Raw genomic sequence first — 26660 nt, 5'->3', positions numbered from 1 at the left:
GGTGCGGTCAAAGCCCAGGAGATACCTGGAGCCTAGGAACGGCCTGGGGGCTGAGCTGGAAAGGATGTCAAGCCTCCGCTGTCACCACGGGCCCCTCTGGGCAGTGATGGGGCCCCAGAGTTAGGCAGTGACCTCTCTCTTATCCTTGCAGCCAAGAAAAGCGAAGAATTTAGATATTCCCTTGCAGTGAGAATGGGATGAAGAATCGGGTGGGTAAATGGAGGGGTGGGGTGACGGAGGTGGACCCAGGGAATGGCCAGGGAGGCACGGACACTGTGGGGCAGTGGCTGGGATGCCCGGCACGGTGGAAGAGCTGGGGACAGAACTGGGACCTGGGTTCCAGGCCTGGCTCTTTTACCGGCCATCTCTACTGGCCAGTAGAGACCACTGGGCTCTCAGCCCTCTCCCGGGCTGAAAGTCCCCACTCTGTGACTATAAGCATTCCCTCCACGCGAGCACAGAAGGAGCATGACAGCCACAAGGCATCAGTAGAAAAGGCACCTGGTTCATCACCAGTGGAGGATTTTGAAAATGCCAGGCAAAAAGGAGACGACTGATGTGTGTGACCTGTGGTGGTTTCTATTTCTTAAGATTTTAAATCTTTACAGACGAGGGGAAAACAACTATTCTAAAAATCTGGCTGTAGGATCACTGAGATTAAGAAGTCCCTGGCAAGCAAAGGAGCTGTGGCCGCCAGACATGTCCCCCTTGGGGTGCAGGGTCTGGGTCCCAGGCGGGTGCTCAGAGCCCCGTTTCACCCTGCTGGGCCTGCAGCAGAGCCTTCCAGGAGCTGGAACCCGGCACTGTGGTGCGGCACCTGGGAAAGCCTGGTGGCTGGTGAATGACCCGGGGCCTCCCTTCACTCGGGCTCTGCTCACAACCATCCGCTTAGAGCCACATCCTTTCTACAAGCTTTTTTCCTCCTTGAAAAGAAATTTCCATGTGGATACAGGCAATTTTAGAAATTGAAACACGCAGGCCACACCCAGGCCAACTGTATCAAATTTTTGGAGATGGCGTCAGTAGTGTTTAAAGCTCCCCGGGAGATTCCAAGGTCTAGTTCATCATTTCATCCCCAGCATCTGGAACAGTGCCTGGCCAAGCAAGAGCGCAGGTGTATACGTAAAACAAATGAAGATAAAACAAAACAAATGATCAAATCAGTGTGAAGTGGAGACCATAAGCCTCCAAGTTGGGGAGTAGAAATCCCAGGCCCACACCCCCCCGACACCTCCCCCCGCCACTGAGTGATTAATCTGCCAGAAATGAAGGTCTCCCCGAAAAAACTAGATGATGAAGAGTTGTCCCTAGCAGGGCTTCCCTCTAAGGTTAACAAAAGAACCCGTGAGGCTTGCAGGGCTCTGGGTACCCAGGCCGAGGCGAGGCTGGGCCAGGCCGTCTGCTGCAGCTGTGGTGGGCCTCGCCTCCAGAAGCGAGAAGGGCCTGAACACAGGCCCTGCCTGACTCACTGTCTTCAAAGCTCAGCCAGGGCCATGGGGCTGGGGCCAGGGGACTGGACTCTGCCTCCAGCTTCTCCTCTGACCCATGTATGACTTCAGACCCATCATTCTGCTCTCTGGACCTCGGTTTCCCCTTTTACAAAATGAAGCTGATGAACTAGGGGAGCGTAAATGTCCCCGCCTCCCAGTTGGGTGCGTCCACAGGCAGGAGCCTGGTGGGGATGGAGAGACCAGAGGGCACGGCCTTTCTCCAGCATCAGAGCCCCAAGCAGAGTTCACGACTGTTGGGGTCTTTAAGGCCACCCGGCTGCGGCCCCTCCTGCACCTGCACTGTGGCCAGAGCGGGAGCAGAGCAAGCGGGAGCTTAACAGCAGCATCTCCCCAGGGCCGGGGAAGCGCGCTGCTCCGTGGGCTGGGTCCCCGGCTTCCACTGCAGCCCTGATGGTTTGCTGCAGGACCCCGGCGCCGTGACCCCCGCTCTCTATGCGTCAGTCTTTCTCGAGCGTTTTTCCAGTTTAAGCCTGGATGACAGCGCCTGACGCACCCTGACTGTGGGCTGCCCTAGCCTGCCCGGGAGGAGAGCAGGGAGGCGTGCAGGTTCTGCAGCCTCGGAGGCTGTGCCCACTGTGCCATCCAGGGCCCCGGGGCCTGGCTTTACCTGGAGCTCTGAGCTAATGAAGCAAAAGCCACAGGAGGGCAGGGCCAGGAAGTGGCTGGGCAAGCAGGGGCCAAGGCAAACAGCAACCTCCATGCAGAGGCAGTCCTGCTTCTTCCTGGGCCAGTGGCCAGGGCCTAGCGAGGCTCACGGTTGTGCTGGCCAAAAGCGGCTTAAGAAGTGAATGCCTGGGAAGGTGGAAGCAACTGATGGTCTCCCCAAAGTCCTGATGTCTCAGGTTCCAAAGACCCCCCCAACCCCCATCCTCTGGATATGATCCCCATTAGTGGCTTAGCCAGCCTTAACTTGTGCCATTCCAGGGACAGTAAGCGCTTCACCTACAAGGTGTCCAGTACTCTTTATCAGCACCATGTTAAAACTCATTCTTATTTTGAGACCAAACCTTAGTCCTTATTCCTGAGATAGGGAGGGCAAATATTTGGTGGCAGTATTTCTGTGCTCCTGGAGGCCTCTCTCAGATACACGTCCAGTTCCGCCAGCTGCCTCATCACAGCTCCTACAAGACTGGCCACGTGATACACCTGCACTCTGCTTCCTCAAGGAACAGCGTATGGAGGGCTTGGCCCACTGGTACCTGATCCAGGTCTCTGGTAATTAAATATGACAGCATGTCAACTCCTTCCTTCAAGCCACCTTTGCTTAGCTTAGCCCCAGACCCAAGAGGGGCTAGAGTCGGGAAGAGACGAACATATTCCCAGGCACACAGTTCACCCGGTGCCCACGCTGCAAATGAGAAACAGGGGAGAGGCGGGATGCTCCAGCAGAAACCAACAGAGAGAGGTGGAGCCTCAATTCAGACTCACTTAGCCGAGTTACAGCCCAGGGTGGGTCGGGATTTTAGACGTGAATTTTCATAGAGTTCAGCTAAGCTAGTTTTCAGAAAGACATGACTTTTGGATCAGACGGTGACCTTCCGACTTCGCCACCTGACGTGTCATAATAATAACTGAACGATAGCAGTTAACATGAATGGGGCACCTGCTGTATACCAGGCACCGTGCGAAACACTTCACATGCTTTTCTCTTGCATCTACGAAACAGACGCTATTAACAGCCTATTTCTCAGATGTCAAAAAATGAGGCACTGAGAAGGAATTAGCATAAGGTCCCAGAGCTAGCAAGAGGTGGAGATGAGATCTGAACTCATCTCTTCCTGAAAAGAGAACAGCTCTTCTGCATTTCTTAGCTTCTAGGGAATCCGCAGCGGCAGCAGGTGAGGAACTGGAACCCTGAGAGGTGGATGGCGTCACACCAGTGGCATCATTTGGCAGACTCCGGGAGTCCACAGGGGAGAGAGTCACCCTGGTAACCTGGACGCACCCATGACCTGTCATTCCATTCTCACGGGCCCAGGACTGCTCTGCATACAGAGTCCAGGGCTCAGCCTCCAGAGACTAAGGCCTGGGAAAACCGTGGCAGCTCAGGGGCTGGCTAGCAGCTGGACAGCTACGCTCCACCAGCCGGACCGGCAAAGGAGAATGATGTAGAATACCCTTCTCTCCCCTTCTCCTCCGGAACGCCCCCTCCCTGGAGCTCCTTCAGCTCTGCGGCCAGCACCACACCTGTGATCAAGTAACGTTCGTGCTGTCTCATTCCTTCAGCCACTGTCCTCAGAGTAGGCCTTCACACTCACTCACACTCTCTCACACACACACACACACACACACACACACACACACACACACATCCATCCATCCCCAGCTGAGCTGTAAATTCTCTGCATCCCCGGCAGAGCCTAGGACAGTCTGGACACTTAAGAGATCACCAATAAATATACAATCGATTAAAGCAGGAGCAGCCATGAGAAATATTATTCACTAGAATCCTGTTTACACTTCCTTTGTCAAAGCAAATCCCTTGCTCTTTGAAGGTAGAAATCTTAAAGTCCTGGGTGTCCAAAAGTAAATGCTTGGCTTTAAACAGGCTGTTAGAACTGCACTTCACATCTCATTCCTGTGCTAGGACCGACACAGAGGCAAGTCCTTAAGCCAACAGGAGGGGAATCCAAATGGGACTAGACCCCACCTGGAGCAGGCGGGGCCCAGGCTGCCTGGTTCCCTGCACGCCCAGCTCCCCATTCAGAGCCTGGCATAGAGCTGGCTCAGTAATATTTGAGTGCACAAGTATGAATGAATGAATGGACTAACGACCTATCTCATCAATTTGCTAGCTGTTGGCTACATTCTAATTTGTCCCTGGGCTGGGTCAAGTTAATGAATGGATCCGCCACGTGGGAAAGGGAGCCTCTTCCCAACACTGGCAGCCTTATTCTTTATAACGCAATCATAGGGCAGGGCAAGGGCGTGCCGGAGGGAGCAGGGACACAGACCCTGAAGAAAATCCGAAGGAAAGCCAGTGTGATGCCCTCATTGCTCAGACGGAGAAACTGAGGCCCGGGTAGGGGCAGGTCTGGGTTTGTTCATCACCGCAGGGCTTGCTTAGCCGCTCAGCTGCTCTAAGGCCCTGGCTCAGCGTGAACAGGGAGGGGAAGTTCTTGATTAAAATTCAAAGACCCTCACCCTAGGGTCCCACCCAGGTTGGCACAGAGACTCCCGGTCAAGCCTGTCAAAGCTCCCTCCCAGGACCTGGCATTTTGAACACCGTGCAGGGTAGCTGCTTCTGTCAGCCTGAAGGCTGGTGCTGGATGCCACACAGGTGTCTCATATAAATCCTCAGGGGCCATCTCTGCCTGGAGCCAAGTAGACGCTTTTAATCATCAAGAGGGAAAAAAAGCAAAATGCCTCCTGCATTGTCATCTCAGTAAAAGAGCACAATCAATTGGTCAGCAGGCAGTAACACTTCTTGCCAAATACCACTTATTGTAAACTAAAGCCTTCTCAGCTACACAACTACAGAATAGAAGCACGCAGAACCCAAGACACATGTTTTCCTTTCTTCCCTTCTTTCTTTTCTAAGAGTTCCACATATCTTATAACTGTCTAGACCGCATAAGCTCCGTCTCAGCCTGAACACCGCTCTCTGGGAACACTTTTTCTCTTCCCTCTGACTGCCAGGCTCCGAACAGACGTTCTGACAGACACTTAACTGATGCCGAGCCTAATCGGTATCCTCTTCAGTTACTCAGCACAAGAAAGACAACTGCGAAAAAGACCAAAAAACCATTGGGATGATCAAAGAATACCCTCTGTTGCTAAATGGTCTCAAAACGTAACCTATAATGGCTGTTTGTTTTCAATCATTCCTTGCCAAGAACAATGTTCAAGTGATTGAAAAATTCCACGCTGGAACATCGGATGCTCACTGATTTTTCCCTTCTGAGCACCTGCATGGAGAGAAGCTCTGTTCAGAAGGTGTAACTAATAACAGGGACCGGAGAGCTCTCAGCTCCCCACATTCAGTGTGTCGTCTCAGAAAGCCCTCCAAGGACTTCGGAACGGGGCCTGGGTTCTGAGAGGTTGTTCTAGCTGAGTCAGGGCCAGTTCGAGCAGGCAGCTGGAGCACAGAGGGAGAGAGGCAGAGGCCCTTCCTCGCAAACCAGGGGCCAGCAGCTGACAAACCCAGACCTCCATGTGGCCAGAAAAGAATCAGGAATGTACAGGGCACAGCCCAAGAGACCACCGCTAGGGGAGAAGCCACTCAAAGCGGCCAGTTCCTCCCAAAGCAGGCACGGAGTCGAATTTCCAGTCTGGAATCACAGCTCATAGATGTCTTCAAAGTTGGGGTTAAGCCAGGGCAGCCAACAGGATACCCTGAACCTCTCTGTGGTCCCAACCAAAGCAGCTGGGAGCTCCACCCTGCAAGGGAATCCTTCTAGGCCCAGCTGCCTCCTGGCAGTTGGTCACTGCAGTTTCCAGCCCCCTTGTAATTCACATCCAGATGCACCCATCATATTTAGCTGGGGCTGGATCTGGTAGGTCAGGTCCCTCTCTACTGCTCTCCCTTTAAGATTGATTTACTGAGCACCTACTTGTTGCCCTGCGCTGTGCTCCCCCAGAGGATCAAGGGATCGGCAGAAACACCCACCACCGTAAGCACCCAAGGAGCTGACGGTCCAGCTCTGGGCTCCTTTCCTTGGAGCTGACCTTGAACTCCTCAGAGATGAGAGGTGGTGGACAGGTAAGGGACATGAACTCTGTGCACCACCTAGACTCATCCCAGTCACCTAATGTCCATTCATCGTGTTTCCTGTTGTAATAGATCTCCCACTTTTAGCCAGGCACACGGCCACCCAAAAGAAAGACTACATTTCCCAACAACATTTGCAGCTAGGTGTGGCTATATGACTAAGTTTTGGCCAATAGAACATGAGCAGAAAGATCCCAGTTATCTGGGTTACGTCCTTAGGAGAAAGGGCATGTCCCCCTTCCCGTAGACTAGAATGCAGACATGTGGGGTGCCATCTTGGACCATGTAGATGCAGGCAACATCCTAAGGACAGAAGAGACTGGGAACTAAACAGCCACAAAGATAGAACTTCCACAGCAGCCCCAAACCCCTGCCCAAGCACTGTTCCATGAGAGAGAAATAAGCTTCTACCTTGTTTAAACCAGCGTTCGGGTGGGTCTTTGTTACGGCAGCCGAACCTATACTCTGCTTGATCCAACCACATACTAGCTGTATGAGCTTTTCTGAGGCTCACTTTCCTGGACCTAAAATAGAGATAATGACAGTACGACCTACCTCATAGGGACAGATCAACCAAGGGGTTTATTAGCGCAGTGCCTGTCAGAGGGAAGGCCCTCAATAAGTATCAATACTGTCTATCCATCATATAAGGAGCAGTCACTGGAGATTCCTGCCAATTCCCCAAACCCACCCCCTTCACTGCCCAACCAGGGGACAGCTGAGCACACACAGCCAATGAGGGATTAATTGTGGAACTGATGTTCACCCACTCGAACCTCATCTACTAAATCAGGCAGTTTCAGATGCTCCTTTGCCACTGAAAGGGAGGCCGAGGTGTCCCTTCAAATGCGATGTACCCACCCGACCTCCCTTGGCATGATCCACGGTGCTGTGATAAGGCTCCCAGGGTCCCATGGTCCTCTAGCAGTCCCTGGACTTAAGCAAATAGAGAACTGTTTCCCTGGTGGAATTAAGGTACCCAAATCTCAAAAAGCATGTGTTCAGTTCTAAAAATGGTGACCTAGAGGCTTCCCTGGTGGCGCAGTGGTTAAGAATCCGCCTGCCAATGCAGGGGACATGGGTTCAAAGCCCTGGTCCGGGAAGATCCCACATGCCATGGAGCAACCAAGCCCATGCACCACAACTACTGAGCCTGCGTGCCACAACTACTGAAATCCACACGCCTAGAGCCCGTGCTCCTCAACAAGAGAAGCCACCGCAATGAGAAGCCCGTGCACCGCAACGAAGAGTAGCCCCCGCTCGCCACAACTAAAGAAAGCCCGTGCACAGCAACGAAGACCCAACGCAGCCAAAAATAAATAAATCGATTAAAAAAAATCCCCTTAAAAATGGTGACTTGTACAATGGGTATCATCAGAAAATCTACAAACAACAAAGGCTGGAGAGGGTGTGGAGAAAAGGGAACCCTCTTGCACTGTTGGTGGGAATGTAAATTGATACAGCCACTATGGAGAACAGTATGGAGGTTCCTTAAAAAACTACAAATAGAATTACCATATGACCCAGCAATCCCACTACTGGGCATATACCCAGAGAAAACCATAATTCAAAAAGACACATGTACCCCAATGTTCATTGAAGTTCTATTTACAATAGCCAGGACATGGAAGCAACCTAAATGTCCATTGACAGATGAATGGATAAAGAAGACGTGGCACATGTATACAATGGAATATTACTCAGCCATAAAAAGGAACGAAATTGGGTCATTTGTAGAGATGTGGATGCATCTAGAGACTGTCATACAGAGTGAAGTAAGTCAGAAAGAGAAAAACAAATATCGTATATTAATGCACATATGTGGAACCTGGAAAATGGTACAGATGAACCGGTGCGCAGAGCAGAAATCGAGACACAGAAGTAGAGAAAAAACGTGTGGACACCAAAGGGGGAAGCGGCGGGGGGTGGTGGTGGGGGTGGTGGGGGTGTGATGAATTGGGAGATTGGGATTGACATGTATACACTGATGTGTATAAAATGGATGACTAATAAGAACCTGCTGTATAAAAAAATAAATAAATTTTTTTTTAAAAAACGGTGACCTGAAATGGAGAGTATTTTCTCTCCCTGTCAAACACAATTTAGCTTTCTGTCCCTGTGATATCCCGGGTAATCCACATTTTATCCACTGGATAAAAAATCCAGTATTTTAATAAGTTATAGTTTGGAAGCCACAAGGTTCTGAAGTCACTAGAACTGTTTTTGCTGTATATTACACAAAACAAACACTCTGGTTCCAGGAACTCAAGGCAGCACACTGGGAACCACATTCGTTTTCCCAAGATACAGGCGCTGTGCGAACTGCCTCGTCCTGGCCACATCAGGCTCAAGTGTCTCTGGGGTTCCTGAAGGGCATGGGCAAGGAGCAGCCCCCAGATGGCCATACCAGCACCTGGGATGGCACCGCCTCTCTTACAAGGGCCAGGAAGGTGGGGGATGTTCGTGCACTCAAGGGGCAGACATCCAGGTGGCCTTTGGCCCCCGGCTACAAGTAACTGGCTAAACACAAGATTGTATACAGGGCTACTAAGAGCTTCCTAAGAACTGACATTCCTTTTTTTTTAAATATTGACTTTGACCTTGCAGTCTGATTGCCTCTGAGGGTCACAGAGCCCAGAGCGGGAACAGCCTACAGCTGGTGCCCACACTTCCTAAAGGCAAGGGCTGCCTTGCAACTCTGAGTCCCCTTAAGCCTCACCCAGAGCTGGGCCCCTGTCACCCCTCCTCTCTGGCACTCAATACAGGTGACCTTTAAAATCTGCTTGGGGGACTTCCCTGGCTGTCCAGTGGTTAAGACTCCGCACTCCCAATGCAGGGGGCGTGGGTTCGATCCCTGGTCAGGGAACTAAGATCCCATATGCCCCACAGTGCAGCCCAAAAAAAAAAAAAAAAAAAAAAATCTGCTTGGGTGGTTGCTTGGTTAGTGTCCCTCCCCAGCTTCAGTCTGGAAATAAGGAGCCAGCCCTGCTATCTTATTTCTGGTTATGCTCCCCAGTACTCAGAGCAAGGCCTGGTACAGGGCAGGTTCTCAGAAACAGGAGAATGGATGAATGAATGAATGGATGAGGGCTGGGGCTTGCTAAATAGGGATTTTTTTTTTTTTTAATTTGGTTGCGCCAGGTCTTACTTGCAACAGGCGGGCTCCTTAGTTGTGCCTCGCTGGCTCCTAATTGTGGCATGCGAACTCTTAATTGTGGCATGCATGTGGGATCTAGTTCCCTGACCAGGGATCAAACCCGGGCCCCCTGCATTGGGAGCATGGAGTCTTACCCACTGCGCCACCAGGGAAGTCCCCAAGGGAATGGTTTTAATCATGATGATGAGGCCTTCCCACCTAGGCAGTCAGAGAGCAGCCAGGGCCAGATTGATAAATGGGAGAGGGGCATCAGCTCACAGCCCCCACCCGGGCAGGGACCACTCACACAGGAGCTCTTGCACATGAGCTCAGCACCCACAGAGCCCCAGGCTTGAAGACTCCGTTCTCGCTCTTAATGCCACCCTGGAGGATTGAGACTTCTCCCCCAGCACTGAACAGAAAACCACACATCACTGGTCTAAGGAACTCGCTGAGGTCATACAGCGGCAGTGGGGGAACTGGGGCCTGAGTCCAGGTCTTTTTGGTTCCTAAGGCCCTATGCTCCCAGCGAGCACTGGGGGGAAGGAGGCTTCCCAGGAGGCCCCTCTGCTGTCCCAGAGAGACTCACCCTTGGGAATCGGAGGAAGGGAGGACAGTAAATTGCTCCTCCCTCAAGAGGAAGCCATCACTTCCCACCAGAGAAGCGATGGGCCTCCCTCAGGGAGGAAGGGAGGGGAGTGTCACCCAAGCAAAGGTCCCTGGGCCAGGTGCAGAGGAAGGAGAGAAGGGGTGGGAGACAGGGGAGGGTAGATACTCCATCTTCTTTTTTTTTTTTTTTGTGGTACGCAGGCCTCTCACTGTTGTGACCTCTCCCGTTGTGGAGCACAGGCTTCGGACGCACAGGCTCAGCGGCCATGGCTCACGGGCCCAGCCGCTCCACTGCATGTGGGATCCTCCCGGACTGGGGCACGAACCCGTGTCCCCTGCATCGGCAGGCGGACTCTCAACCACTGCGCCACCAGGGAAGCCCAAGGGGAGGGCAGATACTCCATCTTCTTAATTAACGGGGTTGCGAAAGCTTCAAGCACTTTCACATGGAGCAGCAAGAGGGGGCTCTTCCCTCTCACATGGGCTGTGGCTTAAGCTCCAAGAAGCAACTCAACACCTTCAGAGCCCGGCTAGGGCCAAGGTGTGCTAAGCTGAGGCACAGACGTAAGAGAAGCCAAAGACACCCAGAATGGACAGGCTCACACTCTGCTTTGGGGCAGGGCTGGCACTGTGGTCTTTATAGAGGAAACGTGAGAAACAGGAAGTTCCACTGAAAGAGCAGAGTCCCTCGGCCTCCCTCGGCCTCCCTCGGCCTCCTCGACCTCCTCAGCACTCTTTCCAGCCTCTTGACTGAGTACCTACTACAACCCCACACAGAACCCGTATCTGCTCCGGACTCCACACAGGACCTGGTGCGTGAACCCAAGCCTCTGTCCTGGGAACCCCGCCCTCATTCCAGAAACACAGACACTGCAGAAAGTTAAAATTTCTAAACCTGGCAGCGAGGATTTCCTTCACCAGCCACATCTGGCCTGAGTCTAAGAAGAGAAGGGAGGACAGACACTGGGTGAGGAAGGCAAGAGGATTTACAGCAGGGGCTCCTGCAGGTGATGACGTCCTAACAAGGCTCCTCTTTATAGAAAGATCACGCTCCCCAGCAGCAGGGACCACAGCAGCTGGGGCTGGCTGCCACATGCAGCAGCCAATCTGCAGATGTCCCTCTCTGCTGAAGGAGCGCTTCCCAGGTCCTCAGCTCGACTTCTGCCCTTCTTTGCCCACCTGGAACTCCATCCCCTTCCACATTAAAGACCTGGACATGCTACCTGATGGGCTGCATCAAGCTACAGCTGCCTTGCTGGACCAAGCAAGGACCAGATGGTTCCCCTCTTGCCACATCCATGGAGAGAAAGTTGCTCCTGGAAAATAGCCAAGCTCGTCTGAATCACGGGGTGGGGGGTAGGGGCGGACTCCCTGTGGGGTTGCCCTGAAATGACGCAGATTCCCAAATGGGCCAGCTACTCAAGCCCAGTGTATACACACACAAAAACACACCCCTCCTTCAGGAAGCCTTCTCAGATTGCCCCTGTCCTCTCCCGGGGCTCCTGCACAATCAGTCGCTCCAAATGACTCCTTTGATGTGCAGTAGCAGTCATTTCCTGGTGTGACCTGGGGGCCCCAAAAGAGTGGAAGGGGCTCAGGGTAGGTTACAGACTGAACTGTGCCCACCCCTCAAATTCATATGTTGAAGCCCTAACCTTCAATGTGGCTGTATTAGACACAGGGCCTTGAGTGGGGTAATTAAAGTTAAATGCAGTTATAAGGGTGAGGCCCTAATCCGAGGACTGGTGTCCTCAGAAGAAGATGAAGAGACACCAGAGATTGCGTGCGCTCTCTCTCTCTGCGCAGAGGAAAGGCCATGTGAGGACACAGCGAGAAGGCAGCCGTCTACAAGACAGGAAGGAAGCCCTCACCAGAAATCAACCCTGTCACGACCCTGACCTCGGACGTCTAGCCACCAGAACTGTGAGAAAATACATTTCTGTTGTTTAAGCCACTCAGCCTTATTTGGTCGTGGCACTCAGTGGCATTTTGTCATGGTCCGAGCAGACTAATACAAGGTGTACGAGCAAAAGAGCGAGATTTGAAGCTCAGTTCTGCCAATGCCAGGCTCAGTGATTTCTGACGAATCACCTGGCCTCAGTTTCCTGGTCTGTAAAATGGGGTACTAACTCTCTCTGCCCTGCCTGGCTCACTGAGAGGCCAGGAGAAGACGGCCAGGCTACAGGGCAGGAGGGCAGGGCTGGGGTGGGAGATGGACATGGGTTCAGTCCTGGCCCCGCCACTCGCCACCTGGGTGACCCCAGACAAACCCCATGATCAGAGCAGCTACTGTCCACAGAGCATCTGCTACGGGCCCGGGTCCGGCACCATTAGTCAGTTTTCCCAGCTGAGCAATGGGGACGAGGTTCCTGCTGCGTGTGGGAGTGACGGCCAGATGCTAAGGTGGGTGCAGCATCCCGGCCAGGGCCAGCCACGCCCCCTGGGTGGCCACCCCAGGATGCTCCCAGCCCTTGCCACACCCCTGGCCTGGCGACACTCACTGATGCTCCAGGAACTGGGACGCACTGGCCCTTTGCTCCCTCTCCCCCACACGATGGGGAAATCAGCTGGAGCCTTGCGAAGGAGAGGCCAAGCCATTCCAGACCATCCGTGGCATCGCCCAAGGCTTGCATACTTTCCACACTGAGGCCTCAGCCCTGGGGGTGTTGACTGACGCAGTCACCCCAAGAGGACCAGAATCTGCTGAGCAGACGCTGCCCAGCCGCTCAGGAGGCTGCCTCAGCACCTTATCCAAAATCCAGTCCCCGCGGGACCGAGGTAGCCGAGTTAAGCAGTGTGCCCCCCACCAGCCCATCACTCTGCTGATGGCACGGTCACTAACCATGGAGAAGGCCTGATATACAAAGGAGGAGCAAGGGCCATCACAGGGCTGTGACGGCTGCAGTGGGGAGAGGGGTGGAGAGAGAACGTGGAAAGAAACGCGCGCAGAGCAGTAAATGGTGGGGGCCAGCAGGGGGGCTGAGTTTGCACGGGGATTGCTAGCGTTGAATGAACCTGAACTTTAGTCAGAATTTCCATGGCACGTGGGGACGCAGGTCTCTGGAGAGCTGCCAAGCCAACGTCAATCCAGACTCTGATGCTGTCCCCCAAGGGGCAGGAATCCAGGAGGCAGTGGTCAAGGTGTGCAGCAGAATGGAACATTCCCCCCACCATTCCCCATTTGCAGCCATGGCCTTTCCAAACATCCCTCTGACCCCAAGCACGAACCGGCACGGTGGGACGCTCCCAGGTCCCACCTCAGCCTCTGTCTCCCAGGGGACAGATATGCGGACTCCACACAGGTCCCTTTGAAGGCACCTCTGTTGTGATGAGATGATCTCGAGCTGGGCTCCCGGGAATTGGCCCAGAGAAAGGAGAAGGCCACAGCCCACTCTATATCCCATTTGTTGCTTTCCCTTTGGAGCACAAATACACATCACCTGCATTTATGGTCAAAATGGCCAAATCGCTATTCCTTACCCAGCCCTGCTCTGTCATTTAAAAGGAAAAAAAAAAAAAAAGATCACTCATAGATCACTTTCATTGCCTTAGACACGGCAAGGCATCTCACATCACACCGCTCCGCCTGGGCTCCAGGCTCTGTTTGGCCCCTTTCACACCTCACTCATTGTTAAGAACGTTTCCTCCCCTGGCCTGGCGTCCCTCACAAGCTGTTCTTGGGGGGGGGGGTGGAAGCTCCCTGTCCCGGGCTGGGTCTTCTCTGACGGTGCCTTAGAGGTACCATGAGACGGCCCAGCACTGGTACGTTGCAAAAGGGAGAGCTGGCAGAGCAAGTTTCGGTCAAGCAAAGCCTTTCTCCTTTTGTCCATTGTGAGAAGCGTCCCCACACGAGAAGACAAATCCTCCCATAGACTGTGTTGAAAACTTGTGAGAAAAGGGACCAACGGTGGCTGGGCTGGGTCTGCCGGATGCTGGAGCATATAGAGGGTTGTGGTTATGCTTTGTTGTTCGCTTTTTATTTTTGATAGTTTTCTCTATTATTGGCTCTTTTCTCTTGATGGTCCTGAGACACAAATGGAAATAATCCTGGGATCAAAGAAGAAAGATGGAGCTGGAAGAGCCCAAAGGCTGTCTGAGGTTGGATTCAGGCAATGCGGGGAGTAGAAATCCAGACATGGTTAAGGGGCTGATCTGCAGGGCATCAGGAAGGTAGGCGCACAGGGCTCTAGCTAGCCCGACCTCGGAAATCAGACGGGACCCCAGAAATCAAGAAGGCATGAGCCGTGAACATGGTCTAAAGTCCAGGGCTCAGAGCCTCAAACCTGGGCGTTGACAACAGTGGAAGGAACAGGGCACCAACCAGTGGAAGAGCTGGGGGCCGGCACTGGCAAAGATGAGACTCAAAGCTCAGCCTTCCAGCCCTATATGGTTCCTATAAGGCAGAAACCACCTTAGCAGGGCCATTTCTGACCAGATATTGTCTAAAATGACCATGTTCCCTGGAGAACTTTTTCAAAATATAAAATTCTGAGCCCAGACACTCTGATTCTATAAAGCCGTGGAACTATTTATTTCTTAAAAGCTCCAAGGTGATTGATGTTAGCCTCTACCCTAGGCTCCCTGATTTTCCTTCTAACTGTGGAAGAGAGTGTGTAGGCAAAGCAACTGTCATTATGTCCTTTCTGAGCTGCCTTCTGCATCCTGAGAATTTCTGTTTTGTCTAAGCCAATTATAATGTCATACCCTGCCTGACAGAATTTGCTCTTTTCTAGGTCCTTTTCAGTCTGAATACAGCATTTACTCTTGCTGGTTCTTGGTCCCATAGAGCTGGGTTGTAACGCCCCCATTATTCAGTAGGTGTCACTGTAACACAGGATGCGCATGACCCAGTCTTGAAATTCTTCCAGATCAACGTTTTCAAGTCCTGCAGAATACATTAGTACCTTACTTTATCAGTTCTCTCGATTTTAAAATTTCTATCTTGGGGCTTCCCTGGTGGCGCAGTGGTTGAGAGTCCGCCTGCTGATGCAGGGGACACGGGTTCGTGCCCCGGTCCGGGAAGATCCCACGTGCCGTGGAGTGGCTGGGCCCCTGAGCCACAACTACTGAGCCTGCGCATCCAGAGCCTGTGCTCCTCAACGGGAGAGGCCAGAGCAGTGAGAGGCCCGCGTACCACAAAAAAGTTAAAAAAAAAAAAATTTCTATTTTGAGTTATCTTAGAATGAAGGATAACTATATAGGACCAATTGTTTCTCAGGGCTCAGGAAATGCTATTTCACAAGAATTGTCTTTTTTAAACAATATATATATATCCATATTGGAGTATAATTGCTTTACACTGTTGTGTTAGTTTCTGCTGTACAACAAAGTGAATCAGCTATATGTATACGTATATCCCCATATCCCCTCCCTCTTAAGCCTCCCTCCCACCTTCCCTATCCCACCCCTCTAGGTCATCACAAAGCACTGAGCTGATCTCCCTGTGCTACGCAGCAGCTTCCCACTGGCCATCCACTTTACATTTGGTAGTATATATATATGTCAGTGCTACACAAGAATCGTCTTCTATGTTTCACTGTTTCTATCTTCCTTTTTTTCCCCTCTACCACAGTGGTTCTCAAGTTTTATAGACTCAGAACAGTGTTACACCTCTAAAAATGTTGAGGACCCCAAACAGCTTTTGTTTATGTGGGTTATATCTATTCATAGTTTCCATATTAGAAAATAAAATTGAGATAAATTTAAAACACAAGAATATACAGGCGGGCTTCCCTGGTGGCGCAGTAGTTGAGAATCTGCCTGCTAATGCAGGGGACACGGGTTCGAGCCCTAGTCTGGGAAGATCCCACATGCCGCGGAGCAACTAAGCCCATGAGCCACAGCTACTGAGCCTGTATGTCTGGAGCCTATGCTCTGCAACAAGAGAGGCCGCAACAGTGAGAGGCCCGCGCATCGCGATGAAGAGTGGCCCCCGCTCGCCGCAACTAGAGAAAGCCCTCGCACAGAAACGAAGACCCAACGCAGCCAAAAATTAAATTAATTAATTAAAAACAAAAGAATATACAGGCATACATTTCATTAACAGAGTGACGATAGGCTCTAGAAAACTCTATACTCACAAAAGAATAAGAGTAAAAAGGACAAATAACATTATCAGGATTATGTATCATTATGGAAATAGTTCTGACCTTGCTGAAAGGCTCTCAGGGACGCCCAAGGTCCCAGTTCACATTTAGAAACTGCTGTCCTACTAGTTTTGAAGTTATACTGTTTGGTCTTAACAAATCTGAAGTAAATGAACATTTAAAATTTCCTTCTGAAAAAGATATGATAAGTTTGAATGCTTTGATTCTGATCAACCCCTTCCACCTTACATGTTCTGGTTGCCCAGTATTTTAGTTCTATTTTGTTTTGTTTTGTTTTAATCTCTCAATTGAGACATTATTTTATACAACCAGCATTTGTTTAAATATAGCCAAATATTTACCAAAATTTTTGCACATCATTCCATCTTGCACCTTAGACCTTTCACCTGGTATATTCTTTTGCCTGAAATACATTCTTCAGAATATCCTATTATGAAATAAATCTGTGGGGAATTATCCAAGCCTTGTCCTCTAGCTCTAATTTTGCTCTTATTCTTTCACTGGGTATAGAATTATAGGCTAACAATTACTCTCCCTCAGCACATTGAAGTTACTTGACCGTTTTCTGGCTCCCATAAACTGCTGCTGAGAAGTCATCTGACAGACTCATCACTGTTCCTAGACAGGAAATCTTGCTCTTCTCTCTGGTTGCTTTTAAAATTATCTCTTTGTCTTAGGTGGACACAGGTTTACACTGATGTGTCAAAGGAGAAGGCTTATTTTCATTTATCATGCTTTATTTCTCATGTTTGGGATTCACTGAATTTCCTAGATTTGAGGTTTCATATCTGTCAAAGACTACAAAATTCTCAGTCATTGTCTCTTAAAATATTGCCTTTTCCCATTTTCTGTATTATTGCCTTCTGAAAACCCAACTGGGTGTGTATTAGACCTTCTCACTCTATCCTGTATGTCTCTTACTGTCTTTTTTTTTTTGCGGTACATGGGCCTCTCACTGTTGTGGTCTCTCCCGTTGCGGAGCACAGGCTCTGGACGCGCAGGCCCAGCAGCCATGGCTCACGGGCCTCGCCGCTCTGCAGCATGTGGGACCTTCCCGGACCGGGGCATGAACCTGTGTCCCCTGCATCGGCAGGCGGACTCTCAACCACTGCGCCACCAGGGAAGCCCTCTTACTGTCTTTTATTATTTCCATTTCGTAAGTCTCTGGGCTGCATTCTAGTTTACTTATTTGAATATATCTTCCACTTCTCTAATTTTTCTTTTATCCACTAAGTCTAATCTGCTATTTAATGTGTCCCTTGAGTTTTAACTTTCATTTATTAAATTTTCATTTTTAAAAGTTCTCTTTCTTTTTATTTTGCTTTTTTTAAATTGCCTCTTCTTCCTTGCTCATATTTTCAAAACTCTTATACTTCTTGAAATATACATTCACCCCATATGCTCTTCAGGCAATGTGACTGACATCCCTCCCACTAACAGGTGGGGTCTTTGTTCCTTCCCCTTGAATCCATGTATGGACTTGTTACTGCCTCAACCAACAACACGGTGAGGGCGATGCTTTGGCGCTAGGTCACGAAAAGGGCGTAGCTTCTGCTCAGCTCTCCATCTCTGAGATGCTCATCCTTGGAACCAGCCATCACATTGTGAGGAAGCCCAGGCCACATGGTGAAGCCACATGGAGAGGAACAGAGGACCCATTAACAGCCAAATCAACTACCAGACATGTAAGTGGATTAGTCATCCAAACGGCAAGTCCTACACTGAGGCCTTGAACAACGTGGGGCAGAAATAAGCCACCCCCGCTTTACCCTCTAAATTCCAGACCCACAGAATCCGTGAGCACAGTAAATGGTTGTTCTGTGTCACTACATCACTCAGCCATGGTAACCGGAACATTCCCCAATGTATTTCCAGTGCCTAGTTTAGATCTGGCGCATAGTGGGTGCTTAAATATGTGTTAGGTTTATAACACATTAGCTAATGTATTATTACTCTTCTAGAACCTACAGCCTACTCTTCAGAAAAGTCCTATGCCCTTCATCGGGTATCTTTGATCCCTGATCGGAACAAAGCCTCACTCTCCTGTTTGCCAGTGAATGAAAGCACCCAGTTCTGAGAGGGCTCCTGCCTTACCCAGTCCCTCAGAAAGCTAAGGGGTGCGGATTCCCTGGGATCCACCCTCAAAGTAAGTAAGGCACTCATCCCCCCTGTTTCCCAGATAAATATTTACATTGCCCTTGGCTGAGTGGCTTTTTTTTTTTACATCTTTATTGGAGTATAATTGCTTTACAATGGTGTGTTAGTTTCTGCTTTATAACAAAGTGAATCAGTTATACATATACATATGTTCCCATATCTCTTCCCTCTTGCGTCTCCCTCCCTCCCACCCTCCCTATCCCACCCCTCCAGGTGGTCACAAAGCACTGAGCTGATCTCCCTGTGCTATGCGGCTGCTTCCCACTAGCTATCTATTTTACGTTTGGTAGTGTATACATGTCCATGCCTCTCTCCCGCTTTGTCACAGCTCACCCTTCCCCCTCCCCATATCCTCAAGTCCATTCTGTAGTAGGTCTGTGCCTTTATTCCTGTCTTACCCCTAGGTTCTTCATGACATTTTTTTTTCTTAGATTCCATATATATGTGTTAGCATACGGTATTTGTCTTTCTCTTTCTGACTTACTTCACTCTGTATGACAGACTCTAGGTCCAGCCACCTCACAAATAACTCAATTTCGTTTCTTTTTATGGCTGAGTAATATTCCATTGTATATATGTGCCACATCTTCTTTATCCATTCATCTGATGATGGACACTTAGGTTGTTTCCATCTCCTGGCTATTGTAAATAGAGCTGCAATGAACATTTTGGTACGTGACTCTTTTTGAATTATGGTTTTCTCAGGGTATATGCCCAGTAGTGGGATTGCTGGGTCATATGGTAGTTCTATTTGTAGTTTTTTAAGGAACCTCCATACTGTTCTCCATAGTGGCGGTATCAATTTACATTCCCACCAACAGTGCAAGAGTGTTCCCCTAGGATTAAAGACCTAAATGTAAGGCCAGAAACTATCAGACTCTTAGAGGAAAACATAGGCAGAACAGTCTATGACATAAATCACAGCAAGATCCTTTTTGACCCACCTCCTAGAGAAATGGAAATAACAAAAATAAACAAATGGGACCTAATGAAACTTCAAAGCTTTTGCACAGCGAAGGAAACCATAAATAAGACCAAAAGACAACCCTCAGAATGGGAGAAAATATTTGCAAGTGAAGCACCTGACAAAGGATCAATCTCCAAAATTTACAAGCAGCTCATGCAGCTCAGTAACAAAAAAACAAACAACCCAATCCAAAAATGGGCAGAAGAGTTAAATAGACATTTCTCCAAAGAAGATATACAGGTTGCCAACAAGCACATGAAAGGATGCTCAACATCACTAATCATTAGAGAAATGCAAATCGAAACTACAATGAGATATCATCTCACACCAGTCAGAATGGCCATCATCAAAAAATCTAGAAACAATAAATGCTGGAGAGGGTGTGGAGAAAAGGGAACCCTCTTGCACTGCTGGTGGCAATGTGAATTGGTACAGCCACTGTGGAGAACAGTATGGAGGTTCCTTAAGAAACTGCCGTTTTGTTTTTCTCATAAACCAGGTACTTCCCGGACAAAAGTGATGTAGGGAGAAAAAGACCTTTCCAAACAGCACCTGCACCATCCAGTCTAAAAATAAAGTCAGTAGAATTGGTTTGGGAGTGAGTGATGTCACTGCTAACAATGCTTAGATGTATAACGACATTAGCGGGTAACTGGCCTAGGACCTGCGGGCTCCAGCATCCACCGACATGACATCTCTGAGGAGGTGCCTGCTTTCCGAGCTGCGTCAATTCCTTCTCACCCAACCCCACCAAGCCTTCATTTCGGGAAGCCAGGGCTGGACCTACTAAATCCAAGAAAAAGGGCTGGCTGAACATAGGGAAAGCCTGGATTTAGAGCTTTCATTAAGCAGTAATATGGACTTTCTATTTCAAGAACAGAATGTCTAACAGTGTTGCCAAGGAGAAGCTCTCCAGGACTTGCTTAAATGGTAAATATAAAACCATTGTAATTAGCATATTAATAACGGTTTGATTTCTAACGCCATATGAAAGCACCTCTCCAGTCTCTTTATAATACTATTTGCTTGGAGGTAATTACAGAGCAAAGACACAGCACTGGCGTGCAGAAGCCTGCTCTCCCCACTTCTGCCTCATACTGGCTGCAGCAAAGTCTCCTGATCATGAAAATGGAGGCATGGGGGCTAATCCCACCTCTTGTGCCCATTTTAGCTCTAACATTCTTTCCACGATCTGATAAAAAGTGAAAGTTTCCCCCAAAGTAAAAGGGGAGCATTTCAGACCCAAAAGAACCCAAATCCCTGCAGAGGGGGCTTCACCCAAACAAGGATTGATCTTCTATGAATGGGTCCCCAGGACAACTTCTGCAACTCAGAAAAGAATCACTGATATTAAAGAACTCTCCAAACTTGACATTCCTGGCAACTAGCCGACATACACCCCCTGAGAGTTGAGAAGTGCAAAGCACGCTTATGTCCCCACGGCCGGGAGGCAGGGCAAGAGGGAGGATGGAGACCAGGCGGTAAGCAGTTTCCCGCGAGCTGCACAGAACCCCACACTCACCTCGGGGCTCTGCACCCCATGCAGGGCTCTAAATGACAGCCCAGGGTTCAGTTCCAGGCTGCAGTGAAAAGCTGACTCTGCAGCTACTGCTCTAATTGCACTGGAGGACGGAAGGTTGGGAATCTGGTTTGTTTTGCACTCAAGAGTGGCTCTTGTCTTCTCAGAGGGGCTGATGGGATGGTGAGCAGGGGCTGCCTGGGGCAGCCTAATTGCTGCAACTCTACACTCCAATTAAACAACAAACCAACATGCAGAACAGTTCAAAAAAGACCAGGCTTACTGGGACCACTCCAGAAGCAGGTCCCAGTTCAGAGGAGGCTTTTTTCTCTCCACACAACTGCTGTCCTCTCCACACCTTCAACCAAAAGCAGCTCACTCTACTGGAAGCACCTTGAGGACAGGACTTTTGTTTTCTATGCACATATGCCTATCACACAGTAGGCAGCCTCCCATATAACAAGGGCTGGCCAACGAGATGAGGAGAAGCTGGGTTAGGTTCAGCTTCTGGAAAACTCCTTAAAGGTGGATGACTCATTGAAAGGAATGTATATTTACCCCTTTCTTCCCTTTCTTTTTTCTAATGCCTGGAACAAGAATGTGATGGCTGGAGCTGCATTAGCCATTTTGGACCATGAGATACCTGGTGGAGATAAGAGATGGAAGGAGCCTGGGTCCCTAATGGCACAGAAGAGCCAACCCGTAGGCTAACCTCGAGACTTCATTTATATGAGGAAAAAACATGTTGTTCAAACCATCCAGCCAATGATCATAGGTATCTGATTGATGGGATACTCTGCCTTGCCACCCAAACTTCCCTTGCTAAATCCTGCCCCTCAGTCAAGGCATCCTTCTCTAGGAAATTTCTTGGATTATACCCTAGGGAGGAAATAATCACTTCTTCATTTGACCAACTGCAGTACTTTGTCATTTAGCATAGTGACGAAGAGTTCATGATCAGGAGTCAGACCAGGGTTCAATTCAAGTTCTTCCACTTACTAGTCATGTGGCCTCGGGCAAATCACGTCCCCTCTTTGACCCTCAGTTTCATCAGCTGTCAGTTGGGATGGTAACACTACCATCTCCCAGAGCTTCCTGAAGTTTGGATGATGGTACAGGTAAAGCCCCTGGCAACCCATCAGCATGCAACAAACCTGCACTGAACTTTTCCAGACATGGCCATTCGTGAGCCACCATCAAGATTTTTTTTTTTTTTTTGCAGTACGCGGGCCTCTCACTGCTGTGGCCTCTCCCGTCATGGAGCACAGGCTCCGGACACGTAGGCTCAGCGGCCATGGCTCACGGGCCCAGCCGCTCCGCGGCATGTGGGATCTTCCCGGAACGGGGCACGAACCCGTGTCCCCTGCATCGGCAGGCGGACTCTCAACTACTGCGCCACCAGGGAAGCCCTGTCAAGATTTTTTAACGATAACTTTTACCATAATCTACCACCTGTAATAGTTACTACCATTAGAGTATTTACTTGGTATTTTTCTTTAACTTGGGTTTTAATTGACTCTCCCTCCTACCTTTTTTCAACTTTTTTCCCTAATCAATAACATATGGGAAATTACTGTAGTAGTTACTTTTTTTTTCTTTTAAAAGGCATACATCAAAATAAATGCATAACCCCAGTTCATCCATGTCTCACCTGAAATCACCTCACAACACTAAGAGACATGCCTGCTGCCCTTCCTAATATGGTCCTGAAGTATTTAGGAATGAAATGTACCTGCATCTTTTAGTCCCCATCAACTAGGCTCCTTGAGGATGGGGCCCGGGTGGCACTTATCTCTGATTAGCCCAGAATCTGGGACATAAAAGGAGCTCATTGAATATTTGCTTGATGAGCAGGCGAACCTTCTCTCGCAGCCATATCAGAGACCTGGACGGAGAGCACAGCTAAATTCCATTCCAGCACATTCCAAGGGCTGGCCAAATTCTTCTGCTGTGCTGGGTGCATGTTCTATCAAAAATTACACAAAAGGAGTGGGCTGCCAGCAGAGGAGTCTGCAATTGTTTCCACAAACATTTCCATGAACCTTCAATGGCTCTGGCTGTAAGGGGACTTGATCCATTTCGTGGTGCCCTGGCAAGACCCATCCTGGCCAGTGAAACGTGGCAGGAGCTCTACAGAAAGGGGATTCTTCTCTGAGCTGGACAAAGAAAACCTTCTGAAGGAGTTTTATGCCACCTTGACCATGAAAAACATTCTTGCAAAATATTCCATCAGGGAGTTCAGTCCTTACGCAAAGCAAGAGGTGGTGACATTCCAAAAACACTGGATCCCAAATAAAATGTGAGCTGTGACAAGGATGCAGCAGGACCCAGCTTCTGTGTCAGAGACACTTTCTGAACGATGGAAATGTTTTGATGGAAAATAGTGCACTAGGCCTGTTAAGAAGTAACCAAGTGAAATGATTTTTGGCGTACGTAAATGTTTTAGTTGGCAAATTCAAGCCAACTCAGACTGAAAGATAATACTTCTCCCACCACCTCACCTTTCTGTGGCCAAATGGAGTACTGAGAAAATGAGACAGGTGTAGGCAGCAGGCTGCTTGGACCACGGAGCAAAAGACCTAGATGCAAAAGGCTCTTGAGCTGGAGGGTCCCCGTCAAAGAGGCGGCTGCCGCTGGTGGAAAGCTTGTCTAGCAGGAATGGACGTGACCCTCCAGGCCCATCTGCACGGCATCCTCACCCCATCCTGGGGCAAGCTGTGTGGCACAACCACGATTAAGCCCCGAGAAGCAGCAGAGAGCAGCCACAGGCCAGGCCTTGCTGGGCAATGGAGGCAACTTCTAGGAGCCTGGTCTGTAAAAGGAGAATGGAAATACCGCTTACCCGCAGGATTGCTGGGGGATTACATGAGCTCAGCGAGTGTGAAAAGAGCTTTGCAAGCTGCATGGCAGCCCCACAGCCTCCATGGAGAGTGAAGACAGGCACGTTCAGAGCAACAGTCAGCGGCATGTGGCGGTTTTGAAGATCATAAGAATCCCTGGAACTCAAAGGACTAGGAGGTGACGGCAGCTGAATCAGTGCCAGACAGGAGAGCTGGCTTTCACCATTCAGGCCTCACTGGGAAAATAACTTGGCTGCTGGCCAATGACCCCAGAAAGGCCGTCTCCAGGACTGCAGAGAGACAGACCACACGCCGACCCCCAAGGGCCATCTCGGCCCCAGTGAGAATTGTTCCACACCGGCAGGTGCCCGCGCTGAGTACTGCGCCCTCCCACTCGTGTCTCAGCTGATGCGCGTGGAGACCCCGGGGGGTGTCCTGTATTTACCCCATGGTCCGAATGAAGAACTGCTTCCTGAAGGTGAGAGGCTTGCCCAGGACTACCCAGTGAGTAAATGGAAGAGCAAAGCACTGAACCTGTTTGGCTTTTAAAGATACTGCTTTCCTTCCAGAACCATCGGAAATATAGTCTGATGCAGCATCACCTTGGCCCACCTCCCAGAGCCATGCCGCCACCTTGGGCTGCTGTCCTGCCTTTTGTCTGCAGCTTTGTAACCGTGAAGCCCAGCGAGGACCAGGCTTGGCCCACTGCTAGTCCAGCCCCATCAGCTCCTCACCGGCCCCCACCTCCTTCCAGCACAGACCACAAGCCCCCTCCATCCTCCCTCCTCTCCTCCCTCTGGTCTCAAGCCACAAGTTCTTTTCTGAACACAGCAAATGGGCCACCTAGAGCTCATTCTCCCAAACTCTCTCTTGTGATGTGATGGCCAGGGTGTGGCGAGGGAAGAGGGTGCAGGATGATGGGAGATTCCTCAACCCGCATCTCTCGCCAACATCTCAAAAAATCTGTCTCATGCTGGTGGCCAGGACCTCAAGAGCAGCCCTCCGGTGGTGGTGGAGGGGCTGAGCAGAGCAGCCCCGTCATCCGGCCACCCCCCAGCCCCGCACTCCTATCTATACCTCTCAGTCGAGCTCTTTCCTTTCTTGGACAATGTCACCGTCTTGGCTCACCGTGGGTGCCCTGTCACTGTACCTCTTTACCAGGGACAGAGGAGCAAAGCAAAGCAACACACGAAGTTGGCCTGCCACCAGTGCTATAACTTGGGATGTCTAATTCCCCTCCAGGGCACTTTCCAATGGTCGGTCTAGCCAAGGTCTCAGCCAGTTTCTTCGAAATAGGGAGCTGGACAGCTGCGCCCAGCCGGGCAAGCCCTGGTCCCTCCAGGCCGGTTGTTCCACAGCCAATTCCACGGAGGCCCGTGGCATCTTCCTGCCCAAGTGGCCTCATCTTCTAGAGCCCCGGGGCAGGCACTGGCCTGGCACTGCCCAGCACCCTGGCCTGTCAAAATACATTCTGCCCATACGTTCCTCGAAGTCAGCAGGGCAGGTGCTAATCGGCCCTCTCTCCAGACAGGCGGAACAGAGCTCAGACGCACCTACTTCCCAGGTGGAGCAGGGGGGCCTTTTCTCCTTTTTACTTCTAATGACTGGTGTATTTGTTGCTTGCTCACGTCTCAAAAGGATCCACACCATTTTCCAGTAAAAGCACAAGTTCAATCGTTCAATGAAAGACAAAGAAGAGGAAATAATCAGCAAAGAGGGAGGGGGAAGAAAACACGCTCCCCCCAGGGCATCTGACACAGGAGAGCTACGCCTCTGGCACAAAACTGGGCTGTGGGCTTCCCAGCAGTTTGAACAAAGAGGGATGCAGGTGGGTGGGCAGTGGCAGAGCATAAACGAAAACCAGGCCTCAGGACTCCTCGTTAATCAGACACACAACAAGCGCCTACTGGGTGCCGGCGCTGTGATACACGACCGGGGGCCACAGGGAACTGAGGTACAGCCCCTGTCCAGGGGTCGGGTGGGTGAGAGAAGAGCTCACCCGGGGGGTATCACTCTGCCCTCCCTCATGGAGAAGAGAAGGGTGGATGCTGGAACACAACGGGACAGACAGCGCCACCTGGCACCACCCGGCTGCACCCATGGGTACCGGTGAGGCTGCCCTCTTTGCTTGCCAAGCGGCCCCTGTCTCCTAGGGAAGGGCCGGGATCCTGGGAGTAAGCCCTTTCCCAATTCGGAGGCTGCCCTTGAGCGTGGCAGCCCCACGACCTGCCCAGCAAGTGATTACTCAGCTCTACGGCAGGATGGGACGAGACCAGGAGCCAAGGACGGGTCCCTTGTTGCCACAGACCCAGAACTGCCCCTCCCCGGCTCAGACCCCACCCCTCCCCGCACCAGATGCCGCGGCTGGGCTTGCCAGGCTCCTCGACTAAGGCACGTCCTGGGCCCACGGTGCCTGCCATCGAGCCAGCAGACCCAGGCCCCTCCTCGTTTCCTGCCGTCCTCAGCCTCCAGCCTGCCCGTCCGTCCCTCTGTGGGGCCTCGGTTTCCCCACCTGCAGAGTGAGGGGTGCGGCTAGAATGGGACTGAGGTCTTCCAGCTCTGATATTCCAGGAGGAATCTTGTTAGCTCGAAAACGACTACAACTCGGCTCTCCAGCACCCGGCACTGGCACTGCACCTGGTCAGCACTCAAGGACTCACTGAACAAATGAATGAAGGGGCCCCAGGAGGGATGTGTGAGCTCGGTGGCCGCTGGGAGGCACTGCGCTTTCCTCCCTGCTGCAAACCAAGGCGGCGGAGATCAGAGCTGCTCCTGGGGAGACTCTCCAGCCCCCTGAGAAGGCCTTAGAAGCCGAAGGTCCCACTCAGCTCGTCCCTCTCCTGCCCACTCACTGCCTGCTTGGACCCCTGCAGTTAGGCTCTCACACTCCCCAGCCAGGGGTCCTGAACAGGCCCATTGTCTGAGCCTCAGCCATGTCATCCATAAAATGGGGGCAAGGGGAGGGGTGGTTTCTATACAACCCCCCAGCACAACCCCATTTGACAGGTGAGAAAACTGAGGCTTAGGCAGGGGCTCTATGGGAACTCTCTGTACTTTCTGCTCAATATTTCCACCAGACTAAAACTGCTCTAAAAATAGGGCC

The 26660-nt window shown here is 50.7% G+C and overlaps 1 protein-coding gene across 5 annotated transcripts in view; it reads right to left on the bottom strand.

Annotated features, from left to right (window-relative positions):
* Positions 1–26660, bottom strand: part of GRK5 (G protein-coupled receptor kinase 5) — a 225034-nt gene that overhangs the window by 76852 nt on the left and 121522 nt on the right. The gene's annotated exons all lie outside the window — the stretch shown is intronic.

This window comes from Lagenorhynchus albirostris, chromosome 16 (genome assembly GCF_949774975.1).
Source record: "Lagenorhynchus albirostris chromosome 16, mLagAlb1.1, whole genome shotgun sequence".
NCBI lineage: Eukaryota > Metazoa > Chordata > Mammalia > Artiodactyla > Delphinidae > Lagenorhynchus > Lagenorhynchus albirostris.
The sequence above is the reverse complement of the archived record's forward strand: the minus strand, read 5'-3'. Positions and strand labels throughout refer to the sequence as shown.